The sequence below is a fragment of the Schistocerca cancellata genome, chromosome 2, assembly GCF_023864275.1.
Source record: "Schistocerca cancellata isolate TAMUIC-IGC-003103 chromosome 2, iqSchCanc2.1, whole genome shotgun sequence".
NCBI classification, from domain to species: Eukaryota; Metazoa; Arthropoda; class Insecta; order Orthoptera; family Acrididae; genus Schistocerca; species Schistocerca cancellata.
The window spans coordinates 193,116,241-193,132,424 of NC_064627.1; the positions used below are offsets into that span (position 1 = coordinate 193,116,241).

Genomic DNA, 16,184 nt, shown 5'->3' on the forward strand with positions numbered 1-16,184 from the left:
TCATTCCTAAAGAATGAGTGACAAAAGTGTTCTGTAGGCAGCCTCATTAATAGATGAGCTACACTGTCCCAGAATTCGCCTAATAAAGCGAAGTCAAGCAGTCCCATTCTCTAAAACGGATATTACGTGCGTGTCTCTTTTCACGTCGCTTTGCCACGTTACGAGTCAGGCAGGGCACCACTAAAGCCGTATATTAACATTAGAAGACTGTTTCTCTCAATACAGTTCCGCACTGTCGCCTGATAAACAAAGTAAGAGCCTACGGAATATCAGACCAGCTGTGTGGCTGGATTGAAGAGTTTTTAGGAAACAGAACACAGCATGTTGTTGTCAATGGAGAGACGTCTACAGAAGTTAAAGTAACCTCTGGCGTGCCACAGGGGAGTGTTATGGGACCATTGCTTTTCACAATATATATAAATGACCTAGTAGATAGTGTCGGAAGTTCCGTGCGGTTTTTCGCGGTTGATGCTGTAGTATACAGAGAAGTTGCAGCATTAGAAAATTGTAGCGAAATGCAGGAAGATCTGCAGCGGATAGACACTTGGTGCAGGGAATGGCAACTGACCCTTAACATAGACAAATGTAATGTATTGCGAATACATAGAAAAAAGGATCCTTTATTGTATGATTATGATAGCGGAACAAACACTGGTAGCAGTTACTTCTGTAAAATACCTGGAAGTATGCGTGTGGAACGATTAGAAGCGGAATGATCATATAAAATTAATTGTTGGTAAGGCGGGGACCAGGTTGAGATTCATTGGGAGAGTCCTTAGAAAATGTAGTCCGTCAACAAAGGAGGTGGCTTACGAAACACTCGTTCGACCTACACTTGAGTATTACTCATGAGTGTGGGATCCGTACCAGATCGGGTTGACGGAGGAGATAGAGAAGATCCAAAGATCCAAAGAAGAGCGGCGCATTTCGTCATAGGGTTATTTGGTAAGCGTGATAGCGTTACGGAGATGTTTAGCAAACTCAAGTGACAGACTGTGCAAGAGAGGCTCTCTGCATCGCGGTGTAGCTTGCTGTCCAGGTTTCGAGAGGGTGCGTTTCTGGATGAGGTATCGAATATATTGCTTCCCCCTACTTATACCTCCCGAGGAGATCGCGAATGTAAAATTAGAGAGATTCGAGCGCGCACGGAGGCTTTCCGGCAGTCGTTCTTCCCGCGAACCATACGCGACTGGAACAGAAAAGGGAGGTAATGACAGTGGCACGTAAAGTGTCTTCCGCCACACACCGTTGGGTGGCTTGCGGAGTATAAATGTAGATGTAGATGTAGATCTGCATTAAATTACATTTCCCTCATTTACAGCAAGTTGCCATACATCACAAAAATAGGAACTCTCTCCAAGTCAACTTGTATCCTCCAACAGTCAGTGTCTTCAGCGAACTGTCATGGATTCCTGCTCACCCTGTCTATCAGGTCATTTATGCGTGTGGAGAACAAGAGTAGTCCTACCACACTAAAAATCAAATAAAAACAGTCTCGATCACGTTTTCAAATTTTTTGTTTGTTAGCAACCGGTTTTCGCCCTTTCCTCAGACCATCTTCAGGTTTTCCACCATCATTATGGTTGCTGATGGAGCGAGATTTCCGGGGCTCCTTTGACGATCCCTTTGTCTCAGGCGATCACTCGCCACTCACGTACTAGTCTCTTGTAGAGTCTTTAATTGGAACGCAAGAGAAGATTCTCTTCTTGCCAAGTAGCACGTGATTCCATCAGGTAAGAAGTGAGCGGAATTTCGTTTCTTTCTCATCTGAATGGTGCTCAGTCCAAGTTATTCGAGTCATGCGGCACTACAAGTATTTCTTCATTCCTCAGGACCCCGGGAGGAGAACATTTTTGACACAATGAAATCGTGTGGAGTCTGTGCCACTCCTAACAGACGAGGGGAAAGTCTTGTAACTTTTTTAGGTGAGGGGCACAAAACGCGGTTTGGGAGCGTTGACCCTGCAGCAGTGCGCGGTGTGCCGTGCCGCGCCGCGCAGTGGCGCTCCGGCAAAACCTGCGGCTGCGGGCTCCTGTTTCACACGCTCTCCACGTAACAGCAGGTACGGCCGGCGGGCCCCATACAATGCGGCAGGAAGCTGCCGCGCCGACAATGCGCCTTGCTGCAGCTCCCGATGTTTCCTTTGTGCTCGTCCGATCTGTCAGATTTCTTCCTTTACACTCAGTTTCTCAAATTACCGGCCGCTGCCGTTTTGCAACGTCGGTGGGAGTCAAGCAGTATCCGAGCAATATTCACTGCTCGTTTACGTGCGCATTTTCCTGTCGAAAACCGAAAGGCGCAGAGATTTCAGTCCGTATTCCGATCGAAATTACCTCATGATTGACGGCCACGAACGAAGCACTAAGGTGGCGTTCAGTGATGGCACTGTACGCGTTCAGACAATCTCACACCACAGTTGGCAAACTTACGGAGGTATTCTCGGTGGCATTAGTTAGTGTCACACCCTGTATATCTCCCAGTTGCCGTCGATACTTATGAATTGAAACCGCATCTCGTCCATGCTTACATACACTGCTGGCCACCGTAAATGCAACACCAAGAAAGACAAGAGGTAGCACAACAAAATTTATTTTGTAGATAACATGTTGACCAAGTATCAAATGATTACGTTTACAGACGTCTGTGACATGTGGTTCCTGCCAGAATCAGTAGCCAGAGTTGCCGCCATTGTTGGAGATCACCGCTGCCACACGCCCGGCATTGAGACGTTGGATGTGTTCCTGGGATACAGCAGCCCAAGCAGCTTCCACACGTTGCCAAAGATCATCTGGTGTGGCAGCTGGGGATGTAATCCGGGTCACTCGTTGGGCAACCATGGACCACATGTTTTCTATCGGCGAAAGATCCGGAGAGCGAGCCGGCCAGGGAAGCAATTCAATCTGGTTATTGACGAAGAACCTTTGGACAATGCGTGCCACGTGTGGTCGCGCATTATCCTGTTGAAATATGGCTGTGGCCGAGCCCTGAAGGTAAGGAAGGACAACTGGCACCAGCACCTCGGATATGTAGCGCCGGCTATTTAAAGTACCGGCAATGCGTACTAGAGGCGTGCGAGAGTAATATCCAATACCGCCCCACACCATAATACCCGGTGCAAGACCAGTGTGGCGGTGCATAATGCAGCTGTCCAGCATCCTCTCTCCACGGTGTCTCCACACTCGAATTCGACCATCGTGGTGCTGCAGACAGAAGCGTGCCTATTCAGTAAAGACAACGTCATTCCATTCTGCCGTCCACATCCGTCTGTCATCACACCATGGGCGACGGAGACGTCTGTGGTTCTGCGTCAATGGTAGACGAAGCAATGGACGTCTTGCGGACAGACCACTCTGCTGTAAACGGCGTCGAATGGTATGCGCAGACACTGGATGATGCGTTACAGACGCAATGTGCTGTGCTATGGTTCGGGATGTCACTGAGCGATCCGTGACTGCCATGCGCACAATTTACCTATCATCACGTGCAGTGGTGCACCGAGGTGAATACGATCGACCACGTCGGTCCGTCGTACCCTCCTGCATCCAACGGTCACATATCCGCATTACAGTTGTTTGGTTTCGTCCAACACGACTAGCGATTTCTCTGTATGATAATCCACAATCTCGGTAAGCCACTATCCTTCCTCTGTCGAACTCGGATACTTGATCAAAAGATGTTCGCTGTTGTCTACGAGGCATAACTGATCGTCTTGTGAAACAACCACAAGGTAAACACACGTGCCGAACGTACACTCGTCGAAATCGCCAAGCCTTAAATGGCGCTATGAGGTGGCGCCACAGGCGCGCGTGATGTGCGTCTGCGCTGAAATTCTAATCAGTTGCATATCTCATCGCTGCAAACTCATGGTGTAAATTTCACTTGATTCGGATGCTTCCTTCAGGGTGTTGCATTTACGGTGGCCAGCAGTGTAGTTACATTGAAAGTAGTGGAGATTGTTTCTCAGGAAGACGTGAAGCTGATTTTTGTCTGATTTTTTTTAGATATATGTATTTTGCGTTTATTTTGGTGGATTTGGAAGTTACGGTATTCAGTCTCGCTACAGCTACCTTGTAGTCACTAATCCCAGTATCCGTCAGGACGCTCTCAGTTCGTTGTAAGAGGTCAAGTATGTTTTCGCAATCATTTGCACTACTAGTGAGTTCCGGAACTGATTGTTCCATACAATTTTCTGGGAAACTTTCAGTACGATTTCGGACGATGTTTTATACCTACCACCGACTTTTGAAAAGACGTGTTATTATGTAAACATTTAGATGGTAGACTGAAGTCTCCACAAAGTATAATTGTATGAGCGAGGTACCTATTTGAAATGAAACTTAAGTTATCTTTGAACATTTCAAGATCTGTATCAGCTGAGTTGGAGAGTCGGTAAAAGGAACCAATTATTAATTTATTATAGTTGGTAAGTATAACTTCTATCCATATTAACTCACAGGAAAAATCTACTTCAGTTTCACCACAAAGTAAACTACTTCTGAAAGCAGTAAACACTCCACCACCAACTGCGCTAATCTATGCTTTCTGGACACAGTTAGATCCTTTGTCTATATTTCGATTGAACTTATTTCCGGTTAATAAAAACCGAACACTGTACGGATAATCTTAAAGACACGGTCGATACGAATTAAATGTTTTTACGAGAAACTGCTATATGTATAGTTGCAGAAAGCGAACCCCTTACCACCAAAGAATTTGCTGATAAGAGATGGCTTCCTTGCATGCTACTATATTGATTTGTGACGGGCCAAGTAGGGATAGACAACAACAGTAACAAAAATAGATGGTAACATAGATTAGGAACGACTTACAATTATTTATTTATGGTAGTTTTTCAGTACTTGTATGAAGACTGTGCGTGGCAATTTAGTTCATAGTTCACATACCCTAACCTATCTTTGGATATTGTTATAATCCTAAATCTAGCGAATGATGACTAACAAAACATTTATAATTTCCATTTTGGCATTACATGGCGATGACTGTAAACGAGTCCTGAGACCCTCACTGAGACAATGCCTTGGTGCTGTCAGACTATTCTCCGACGATTGTCTTGAGGTACTGCCCGCTGACTGCAGCCTTTTATCTCCTTATACTTAAGTCTGTCGACTGAATATTCACTTCGGAACTATTTGTGCGACGTGCGGTGCTACCTTGTGTATACGCTGCAGCAACGTCCCGAAACGGAAACACTTTTATCGCCCCTTGTATACATTTGAAAACAAACACGGACAGAAAGTGAGCTTCAAGCACAAGATATACTAGTATTATGGCATAGGCTCTGATTGGAGAAACGTTTGGAAATGAATCGGGGAATACTTTTCTAAAAACCGTTCCAGCATTAACTTCGCTCGATTTAGGGACACAAAGCGAAATCTAAAAATGGATGACTAGGCGGCGATTTGAACCCTGCTCATCGTCCGTGTGAATCCGCTGACTGAATCTGAGTAGCTCAGAAACCGTTTCTTGGCATTCTTCTGAGTGATAGCTGACGTTAAGTATCAGCTGATGGATATTTCTCCTTACGCATTTGACATTTTGGAAGGCAGCTGATCAAGCTGAGAAATCGCTTCCTAATGTTGAAGTGAAGTTCTGTCCTTGAGCTTGGCACTGCTCTGTATGTGTGCCACGGAAAACCGCAGGAAAAGCCATCCTAAGGTCACAGCCATTACTGTGTACAAGGTCTGTATTAATGGATACCTTTCCCGGATACTCGGAGAAGAAAGCATAGCCTGTGGTTACCGCTCGTAGACTACGATATAACGTTTGCTCTTATTAACTGAGGTTCATTAAAATTTCTGGAAGCGCATACGAGCTGTATTCTCTCAGCGTTAGTAACAAGAACAATGAATTACAAAGGGGTCTATACATTGTCTCACATAAGAAACTACCAATTTTCTGTAAGTAGCTTCACTAAGTAACACAGTCCTGAAAGTCTCTCTACACATATTCAGTCAAAATATTACGAGATATTACCAGGGTAGTTTCTGATTATACACCTTGGCTATTTTATGCTAAAAACATTACTGCCTGCTTTAACGAGAGAGGCTATCATACTACATTAACTCTACCCACGTTTTCTTAGAAATTAGGTGATACCGGTTAAAATGAATTTGGCCTTGCATGTCCTTCTACAAAATTGCGGAGGCAGACTCGACACAATTACAGGAACTTGTTAAGTTTGCATCGCATAGAAGAAGTAAGATTTCCTTCAGTTTCTTCCCCTTGTAACTTTCACGTCATTTTGTAAAAATGTTACTTCACTCTGTTCCAGTCGCCTAAATTTAGTTAGTCCACAATTTGCACAATTGTATTTATTTTGGGATTTATGTGTATGAATTTTTTGAGTGACTTCATATTCGCCAATGACTGAGGTATTTATTGTCATTTCTATAATTTCAGGTTCGACTTTTCAGTCATTTTCAAATGTTTAAGGTGCCGAAAACACGGTAGTAGTCAACATTCGTAAAGTAAGGGAATTGCACGTGATCCTATATATGGTTCATGTCAATATTCATGACGTACACCATCAGTATACAACAGAAGGGAATAAATCTTCTGAAACAGAATTCCTGATATCTGCACTTAAAAGTCGGTTTCAGCCTATTTTTAACAAATACGGTGTACAATAGTAACATGTGTATAAACTGTGAATCCATTTCCACGAGGTTTATTTACATTGTTACACATCGATCACATATATGACGAATACTGATTTGAGCCATATACGCTGACAGCACCTTTACTTATTTTACTAACACTGACAAATATTGTGTTTTCAGCTCCTTAACCAGATGAAAACGACTTAAAAGTGGAAATGGCGATTGCGGAAATTACAATAAGTAGTTCAGTAGCTGGCGAAAGTGTAGTCATTTAATAAACAATTGGCTTTGGTACTCTGTCACTTTTCAGTTACCTTATGATTTGTTTCTCTCACGATTCAAAGGCCTCAGAGACTTACATTTTTCATAGTACACAACTGCCAAACATAGTAGCTGCTAAAGGAGTAAACAACACTAAAAGAAAATAACTCATTTGAACTTAAGACAATTAAAGAAAGCTTAAATAGATTTCGAAGTTGCTTCAAAGCAAGATATAAGTTAAATTATAACAACTTTTTCCTGACTCGAAGTTACTACTGTTTACAAACTCAGAAAGTAAACCAATGATGATACTCCAGAAAATTCCTTAAGGCAAGTGTTCGTCGCTGAAAACAGTTCTACCTCACAACGTACGCTCGTTTTTGTTAATGTGGAGAAATTGGTTGTAGTATGTTATTTTCAAATACCAGCAGCCTTGATTATCTTTTAAATGTCATAATCCTTAACCAAAAGTTCAATTTTGAACTTCTGTTCTGTACTACGTCTAGTCCTAATCGCCAGCACAGTTTTTATCCTCAGAATCACGCACAAATTCTTTCCTAATGACACGTGAGAAAACTCGTGTGATTAAAGAAAATGAAGTTTCTCGTAAATGTAGTGCCAAATAGCTTGGGCTGTTAGTTGCTCAAGAGTTGCACATCTCTCCACCCATATCTCCGCATTCTTCGTTCACCCTTTTTATTTGTGTCCCGTCGTGCATCACAATTGCCTCGATTTTGGATAGCGCGGCACGCGAACAGTTTACAAACTTAGCCGTTTCGGAAGTGCTTCCACCCTTTGGCACAAAAGCCAATGATCATGCCGTTTTGGTCATCAGATAAATCGTTTTGTATCCGTATTATGTCAATTGCTGCACTGTTTCCCGCATTCTCTCTCCGCCCCCCTCCCCCTCCCCCCCCCCAATCCGACACGCTCTATATACACTCCACTGCTAGTACTGCCACCTGCCCTGTGTGACTGGGTATTCCCCGTTCACGTCAGACATAGGTGGTGGTCATTAATGTGACTGGACTGTGTATATTCTAGGAGGCGTGGTAACAGCACTAATGCTCTCCAGCCGCTCTACACATCAGAAAGAATCGCAACTGCAATCATTTACATTCGCTTCGATGGTTTGTACTTGTAAGAAGTTACATTCACATCGGACCGTGTCTTCGTAGTGCTTCACTTTTATTTTCAGGGAGTGTATAAGTGTCTCTGAGCACTGAGGAGAATTGATCTGAAGATAACTGACGTCGAAACCGTAACCATTGTAAGATATACAGCGATGAGTCAAATGAAAACCTTAAATTTGTAATAACAAATCGAAATTTCGCGCCGTTATCCTGTTAGTTGGTAAGAGTGCTACAGACAGCGTGCAGAATGGCTTGTAGGTGGCAGCATAGTGCAGATGCACACATTCCGTCGCAGTATTAGTATAAAGATGGCCGCCCCACCTTGCGACTTGCAGCAGGGAAGAACGGAGTTCCGTTATTCGGTTTTTGCGTAGTGAAGGTGTGAAACCTATTGAAATTCATCGACGAATAAAGGTTCAGAACGATGATGCATGTTTGTCACAGCAGAAAGTCTACGAATGCAGTAGGAAGTTCGCAAATGGTGTCACTTCAGTGGAAGATGCTCCTCGTCCAGGTCAGGCACAACGAGTTGTGACTCCATAGAACATTGCACCAGTTGCAGCCATAGTGAAGGAAAACCGCCGAGTGGCACTGAGTGACATTGCAGCATGTTTACAGACTAGTCATGAGTCAACACACTACATTGTGCATGATGTCCTCCAGTTTCACAAAGAGTCTGCAAGATGGGTGCCACGGCAGCTGACTCCTGAAGTGAGAGAACGACGTGTTGATGTTTGTGAAGAACTTATTCGGTGCTTTGAACGAGGAGGTGGTGGCTTTCTTGCAAGAACTGTTACTGGGGACGAAACCTGGGTTCACTTCCACCAACCGGAAACGAAGAGAGCGAGCAAGGAATGGCGCTATTCCTCATCACCAAAACCAAAGAAGTCTCGAACAGACCCATCAGCAGGGAACGTTATGCTGACTCTCTATTGGGACGAAAAAGGCGTCATTTTGGAGCATTACACGCCTAGAGCGACCACTGTCACCAGTGCATAATACACAGATCTCCTAAAAAATCATCTGTGGCCTGCAATCAAACCAAAGCGACGTGGATTGCTGTCAGCAGGTGTCCTTTTGCAACACGACAATGCAAGGCCCCACACTGCCCGTACAACAAATGGTTCAAATGGTTCTGAGCTCTATGGGACTTAACTTCTGAGGTCATCAGTCCCTTAGAACTTAGAACTACTTAAACCTAACTAACCTAAGGACATCACACACATCCATGCCCCAGGCAGGATTCGAACCTGCAACCGTAGCGACCAGGCGGTTCCAGACTATAGTACCTAGAACCGCTCGGCCGCTTCGTTACAGGATCATTTAGTAATCGCGAAAGCGTTACGGAGATGACAGATAAACTCCAGTGGAAGACTATGCTAGAGAGACGCTCAGTAGTTCGGTACGGGTTTTTGTTGAAGTTTCGAGAACATAACTGATGATGGTCGAAGTAGTGAGGATATAAAATGTAGACTGGCAATGGCAAGGAAAGCGTTTCTGAAGAAGAGAAATTTGTTAACATCGAGTATAGATTTAAGTGTCAGGAAGTCGTTTCTGAAAGTATTTGTATGGAGCGTAGCCATGTATGGAAGTGAAACATGGACGATAACTAGTTTGGACAAGAAGAGAATAGAAGCTCGAAATGTGGTACTACAGAAGAATGCTGAAGATTAGATGGGTAGATCGTATAACTAATGAGGCGGTATTGAATAGGATTGGGGAGAAGTGAAGTTTGTGGCACAACTTGACTAGAAGAAGGGATCGGTTGGTAGGACATGTTCTGAGGCATCAAGGGTTCACCAAATTAGTATTGGAGGGCAGCGTGGAGGGTAAAAATCGTAGAGGGAGACCAAGAGATGAATACACTAAACAGATTCAGAAGGATGTAGGTTGCAGTAGGTACTGGGAGATGAAGAAACTTGCACAGGATAGAGTAGCATGGAGAGTTGCATCAAACCAGTCTCAGAGCTGAAGACCACAACAACAACCTTCGCCGAGGAGTCAAGCAGTATATTCCTCCCTTGTATACCTCGCGAAGATACCATAAGGATAAAATCAGAGAGATTAGATCCCACACAGAGGCATACCGACAATCTTTCTTTCCACGTAGCGGTCGCGCGGTTCCACACTGTAGCGCCTAGAACCGATCGGCTACCATGGCCGGCCCCCGTACAACAGTTGCAACAATCACAGACCTGCATTTTGAGTGTCTTCCTCATCCGCCATACTCACCAAACCTTGCCCTAAGTGATTTCCATATGTCTGGACCACTCAAAGACGCAACGGGAGGAAAGAAATTCCGTTCTGATGAAGAGGTACGCCACGCGGTGCATGAGTGGTTGCGCGGAATACCAAAAGAATTTTTTTCTAAAGGAATTTATGCACTATATAAGCGCTGGAGGACTTGAGCGTGGGGGAGATTGTGTTGAAAAGTGATAAATAATATTTAAAAAAGTATTTAAGGTTTTCGTTTGACTCGCCCTCGTATATATGTGTTCAGTGACTGAAAATCATAGTAGTAAAAGTGTCATCATGATCGTGGGCTCTCACTGCTACATTATGTCCTTCTTTGAAAACAAGTGTTGAAGTACTGTTTACGTCATCGTCCAACATCGCCAAGTGAGGAGACACACATGTAAGCGGCAGAAGTATTGTCGGTTCGAATCGCCTGCTTGAGGTAGCGAGAATCAGGAGCAAGAACCGCTGGCTTCACTCCAAGAGTGACTAAATATCTTCCGCTAATGGATGGTATTTCTGCTCACGTATCCGCGCAGGGAGAGTGTTCCGCTAGACCCCGCCCCCTGGCCGCCGCCTCAGCGCCAGAATTAACGCTGATGCTGGCCGATGGGCGAGATGCGTGACGAACCAGCTGGGAGCGGAGCCGACCGGCCGCAAATGCAGAGCCGTGTCTCGTGCGTGTCGGCGCGTCCGCCATTGTCCGCCCTCCTTCCTCCAGCAGTCCAGGTGCGCTTGAGCGGCCTTGGCGGGCGCCGCGCCCAAGGAAAACGCCGCCGGCAGTTCTGGAGTCCGGCTGTTTGTCACTGCCTCTCTTACCCCAGAAACACGTCTGCACAACGGATACCGCATCTGCATGTACGGCTGACACGCCGGGTCTGCGAGTAACAACGCCTCGTTAGCGGCTGCCACGGCAGATGTTATGTTTCTTGGCTCCTGAAGATTCCCCCACGTAACTCGTCCCTGACAGTATCTTTAGATATATTTTACTTTCCATTACAACTACACAGAAATGTATCTTCCTGGAAATTATACTGTGTGCCGAATCGGCACTTGAACCCAGGACCTATGCTGAAAAGGTGCTTAGGTAGCTCACAAAAGGTGAAGGTCTCGGGTTCGAGACCCGGTCTGGCGCTCATTTTTAATCTCCTAGGAAGTTTAAAATCAGCGCACATCACGCCGCAGAGTGAAAAATTCATTCTAGATTCATAGGAATGGAAGAAAATATTGCTTCAGACAATATGCTGGGAATTATACTGTGTGCCGAATCGGCACTTGAACCCAGGACCTATGCTGAAAAGGTGCTTACGTAGCTCGCAAAAGGTGAAGTTCTCAGGTTCGAGACCTAATCTGGCGCTCATTTTTAATCTTCTAGGAAGTTTGAAATCAGCGTACATCACGCCGCAGAGTGAAAAATTCATTCTAGATACATAGGAATGGAAGAAAATATCGCTTTAGACAACGAAAATCCACACACACCTTTACCTCTACTATGTAATATAGTAATAATGATGATGAGGTCCCCTACTCCTATGAGCGTAGAGGAACACGCGGGTGACCCACACCGCTGTACTAGGTGGTTTGCCATTGCCTTCCTTCCTCCGTAATGGGGATAAATGTTGATGATGAAGATGACGCAACACCCAGTCATTTCGAGATAGGGAAAATCCCTGACCCCGCCGGGAATCGAAACCGGGATCCCGTGAGCGGGAAGCGAGAACGATACCGCACGACCACGAGCTGCGGAGAGACAGGAATAAAAAACTACTTTAAATACGAACATTTTTAATTAGGCCTTATTGTGATTAGTACTCAATGAAATTAAATGAAACAAGTAGTTTACGTTTTTCACTCCTGGCAGGGATGCTACAACAACCAGTAATATACGACGAAGCAACAAACAGACTGGGTTGAAAGTTTGTAATTGTCTTTTATTTACCAACGTCGCATTTCGCCTGAATCAAGCATCTTCGGATTGTCCTACACAAAAAAAAAATACATTTCCTTAGAATTGTCATGACTCCTTTTTGCAAAACTAGAGTTACTAGAGACAAACTGTAACAAGACTATGAACCGAATGTAGCACGACTAAACTTAATACTACCTAACACCACCTAATATCAACAAGTCGTGTTACAGACTCTTGCTGGTAACTCCTGTTTTGCAAAATGGGGTCATACCACTTCTAATGAAACACAATTTTTTTTGTGTAGGGCGATCTGAAGATGTTTGAATCAGGCGAAACGCGACGTTGGTAAATAAAATATTATAATTACAGCCCTGCAAACAAGACTGTTTGTTTTTCATCAAGAAATTTACTGTTACTATGCACTACTTCTTTATTTCCATGACGACGTATCAGGGCTTCAAACCTGCATCTTAAGCTGGATTTGTGTGGATTAAAGCGCTATGTATGTTGTGTTACGACTTTCGTAATCTATGCCTGGTAGAAGAGAACAGACGCAGTTCATAGTTCCTAGTTATACGGAGGGACTTTTTGCAAGGATCAACAAAAACATAAATGTAAAGCCGAAAATATCTCGGGTAGTCACAGACAGTTCCCTGTCGCGTTACATCAGAGACACGTGTTAGTCTGTAGTGTCCACCTTTGCTACATTTTTTGTTAACAGAGTGCAATGTATGTCGCATAACACGACACAAATGTGAGTCTGGAACCGCTTTTTGCTTTTACATTTTTGTTATGCTTTTGTCGTCTTCCACTAGACAGTGCCACAGTCTACCCGGAAAATCATTTTAATTCACAGAAATACACCTGATGATGGAGGTTTGGAGCTCGGAAACACGTCGTGAAAATAAATAAATTGACTGTTAACGTGTTGTTTCATTCAATATATCTTGTCCGTTCAGGACGTTATATCTACGATCGTGGTTGAAATTGCAACGAGTCTGTTTATTATGTTTTGTAAACTTTTTCCTGGCCCATTAGATTGCTTTGAGCCATTTCAGGTTCATTATCAGATGGTGAATAAGTACAGGAAATTTGTAATGTGCACCATATGAACTAGTTGCTGGGACGATGCTGACGTCACAGGACAATTGATATAGGGTTAGATCGAAGCCAATACTAAGCGAAGAAGGAGTAGCTAAAAAGTTGAATGCATATACAGAATGGCTAGATATGAGAAATTCACTTGATGAATTATACAAAGGTAATAGGAACTAAATGAAAATGAGATAGGAGATACGATACTACGAGCAGAATTTGACAGATCACTGAGAAATCGAAACAAGTCTCCTAGAAAAAACGACACTTCTGCAGAATTATTGAAGGTCTGTGGGAGAGCGGTCCGTGACAAAACCACCCCAAGTGGTAAGCAACATATAGAAAACAGATTAAACAGCCTTAGACTTCAAGAAGACTATAAAAATTTTCATTCGAAATAGGCAGTTGTTTACAACCGTGGATGTGACTGAACAAGCAAATACTGAGACAAATTAATTACAGAAGAATGGAAACAGTGGTAGAAACCGATCTCGACGAAGATCTGTTTGGTTTTCAGAGAAATGTAGGAACACGTGAGCAGTAATGACCGAAAGGCTTATCTTAGAAGATAGAGTGAAGAACGACTAACATACGTTTATAGCATTTATAGATTTAGACAAAGCATTTAACAGTTTTGACTGGAGTAAAACTTTTGAAATTGTGAAGATTGCAGGGATAAAACTCACGGAGCGAAATCAGACTGCAGCTCTAAGGCGCGAATGTCATGAAAGGAAAGCAGTAGATGAGAAGCAAGAGAGACACGGACGTTTTTCCTATCCACGATGTTACTCAATCTGCTTGCTGAGCAAGCAGTAACGGAAACAAAAGGGAAATTTGGAAAGGGAATTAAGGTTCATGGAGAAGGAATAAATCTTTAATTTGCTGATGACAAAGTAATTTTGTGACTGACGGCAAGGGTCGTGGAAGAGCAGTTGAAGGGATTGGATAGTGTGTCGAAGAGAAGTTATAAGATGAAGATCAACAAAAATAAAACAAGGGTCTCGGAATGTAGTCCAATTAAATCAGGTAATTCTGAGGGAATTAAATTAGGAAAAAGAGACACTGAGAATAGTCGATGATGTGTGGGAAGCAAATCAGCTGACGATTGCCGAAGTAAAACGCAGACTGACGATAGCAAAGAAATAGTAAATTATTAACAACTAATATACATTCAAATGTTTGGAAGTCTTTTGCGAAGCTGTAGCTGGTACGAGGTACAGAACCGAATGTGGAAGAAAAAAAGAAACTTCTGGCGCAATCTCAATAAAGGAAGAGGTTCGGTTCATAGGGTGCATCCTTTTTAAGGCATCAAAAATCTTAAGATTAATAATAGAAGTAATTATCTGTCTGTGGGGGGGGGGGGGGGGGGTAGAAGTTGTAGAAGAGACCAATACTCGGATGCAGTAACCTCATTCAAATGGATGTTGGCTGCAGTAGTTATGCGCAGCTGAAGCGATTTGCACAGGACAGACGGTATATCAAACCAGTGTTCGGACTGAGACAAAATGGTCTCTTCCTCAGTTACCACAAACTCGATCTAGCGTTGCCCTGTAAAGCTCTTCATCGGAATTTCTTCTTTTCATTTCTTGTATAGCTTGGTCAAGTCCGTTTTTATATGACGTCTTTGCGTAGCATTTCTTTTCCCACATTTGTCTTTATATCTCAGACTGACATATTAGTTCAATGGTACAAATGGTTCTGAGCACTATGGGACTTAACATCTGAGGTCATCAGTCCCCTAGAACTCAGAACTACTTAAACCGAACTAACCTAAGGACATCACACACATCCATGCCCGAGGCAGGATTCGAACCTGCGACCGTAGCGGTCGCGTGGTTCCAGACTGTAGCGCCTAGAACCGCTCGGCCACAACGGCCGGCCGACATATTAGTCTGACCCACAGGAGCCACAGGGAAATAAACTGTCGTTAATAGCGTTTGAAATTAACTATTCCTCCCTGAGTACAGTGTTTTAGATTCTACCCTCGAATTCATAACTTTCTTTCATTTTCTCTCCCCCTTACAATAATTTACGTCCACACCTACACAATTTGCATGAACAATTGTCTTCACAGTTACAGTTCCTGCTTTCATTTAGTCACTATTTTTAACTCCATTTAACATTATTTTTAACTCAAATCATTCATTAGGTCTTTTTCTGAAATCAAAGTCATCTGTCCATCTTTCACTACTGTAAATTAATACTATTGTGGAGGCATCACTGCCGGCTGGTGTGGCCGAACGGTTCTAGGCGCTCGAGTCTGGAACCGCGCGACCACTACGGTCGCAGGTTCGAATCCTACCTCGGGCATGGATGTGTGTGATGTCCTTAGGTTAGTTAGGTTTAAGTAGTTCTAAGTTCTAGGGGACTGATGACCTCCGATGTTAAGTCGCATAGTGCTCAGAGCCATTTGAACCATTTTTGAGGCATCACTACCGTGAACTAGAGAAGGTAAGTTTCTGTAAACTTGCATATTTCGGACTCTTGTTCTGTTTTATTTAGTTATTTCCCAAGGTTTCATCCATCCCTGAACTTGTCAATGAAATTGAGGTTGGTTGTTAACCTCTGGAAATTGGACGCACAGCATCTAACTCCACACCTGTGCCCATTCGCATTGTTATCGTTTTCGATGCCGTGTTATTCAACCACGAACACCGAGGAACGCAGGATGGGAGATACAGTACGTGTGCGTATTTGGTCAGTCCTCTTTGCTAGGTAGTTTTTGCTGCGTGGCAGTACCTGTCAGGCACGTTAATACCAACCATCATTTACTTTGCCACGAGCATAATAGGCAGGGTCATGGCCTTCCAGAGTAAGATGTACTTCTTGCTAATTGGTCATCAAGGACACGAGGAAGTGGATACAAACCAATGTCTCATAGCTCATCGTGCGATGTCTGCTGGCAAGTATTTCTTTCTTTGTTTTAACCTT

The 16,184-nt window shown here is 43.6% G+C and overlaps 1 protein-coding gene across 1 annotated transcript in view; it reads left to right on the top strand.

Moving 5' to 3' along the window:
- The window catches only part of LOC126161511 (putative uncharacterized protein DDB_G0271606), a 477,313-nt gene that overhangs the window by 417,937 nt on the left and 43,192 nt on the right, over positions 1-16,184 (top strand). The window lies entirely within an intron of this gene.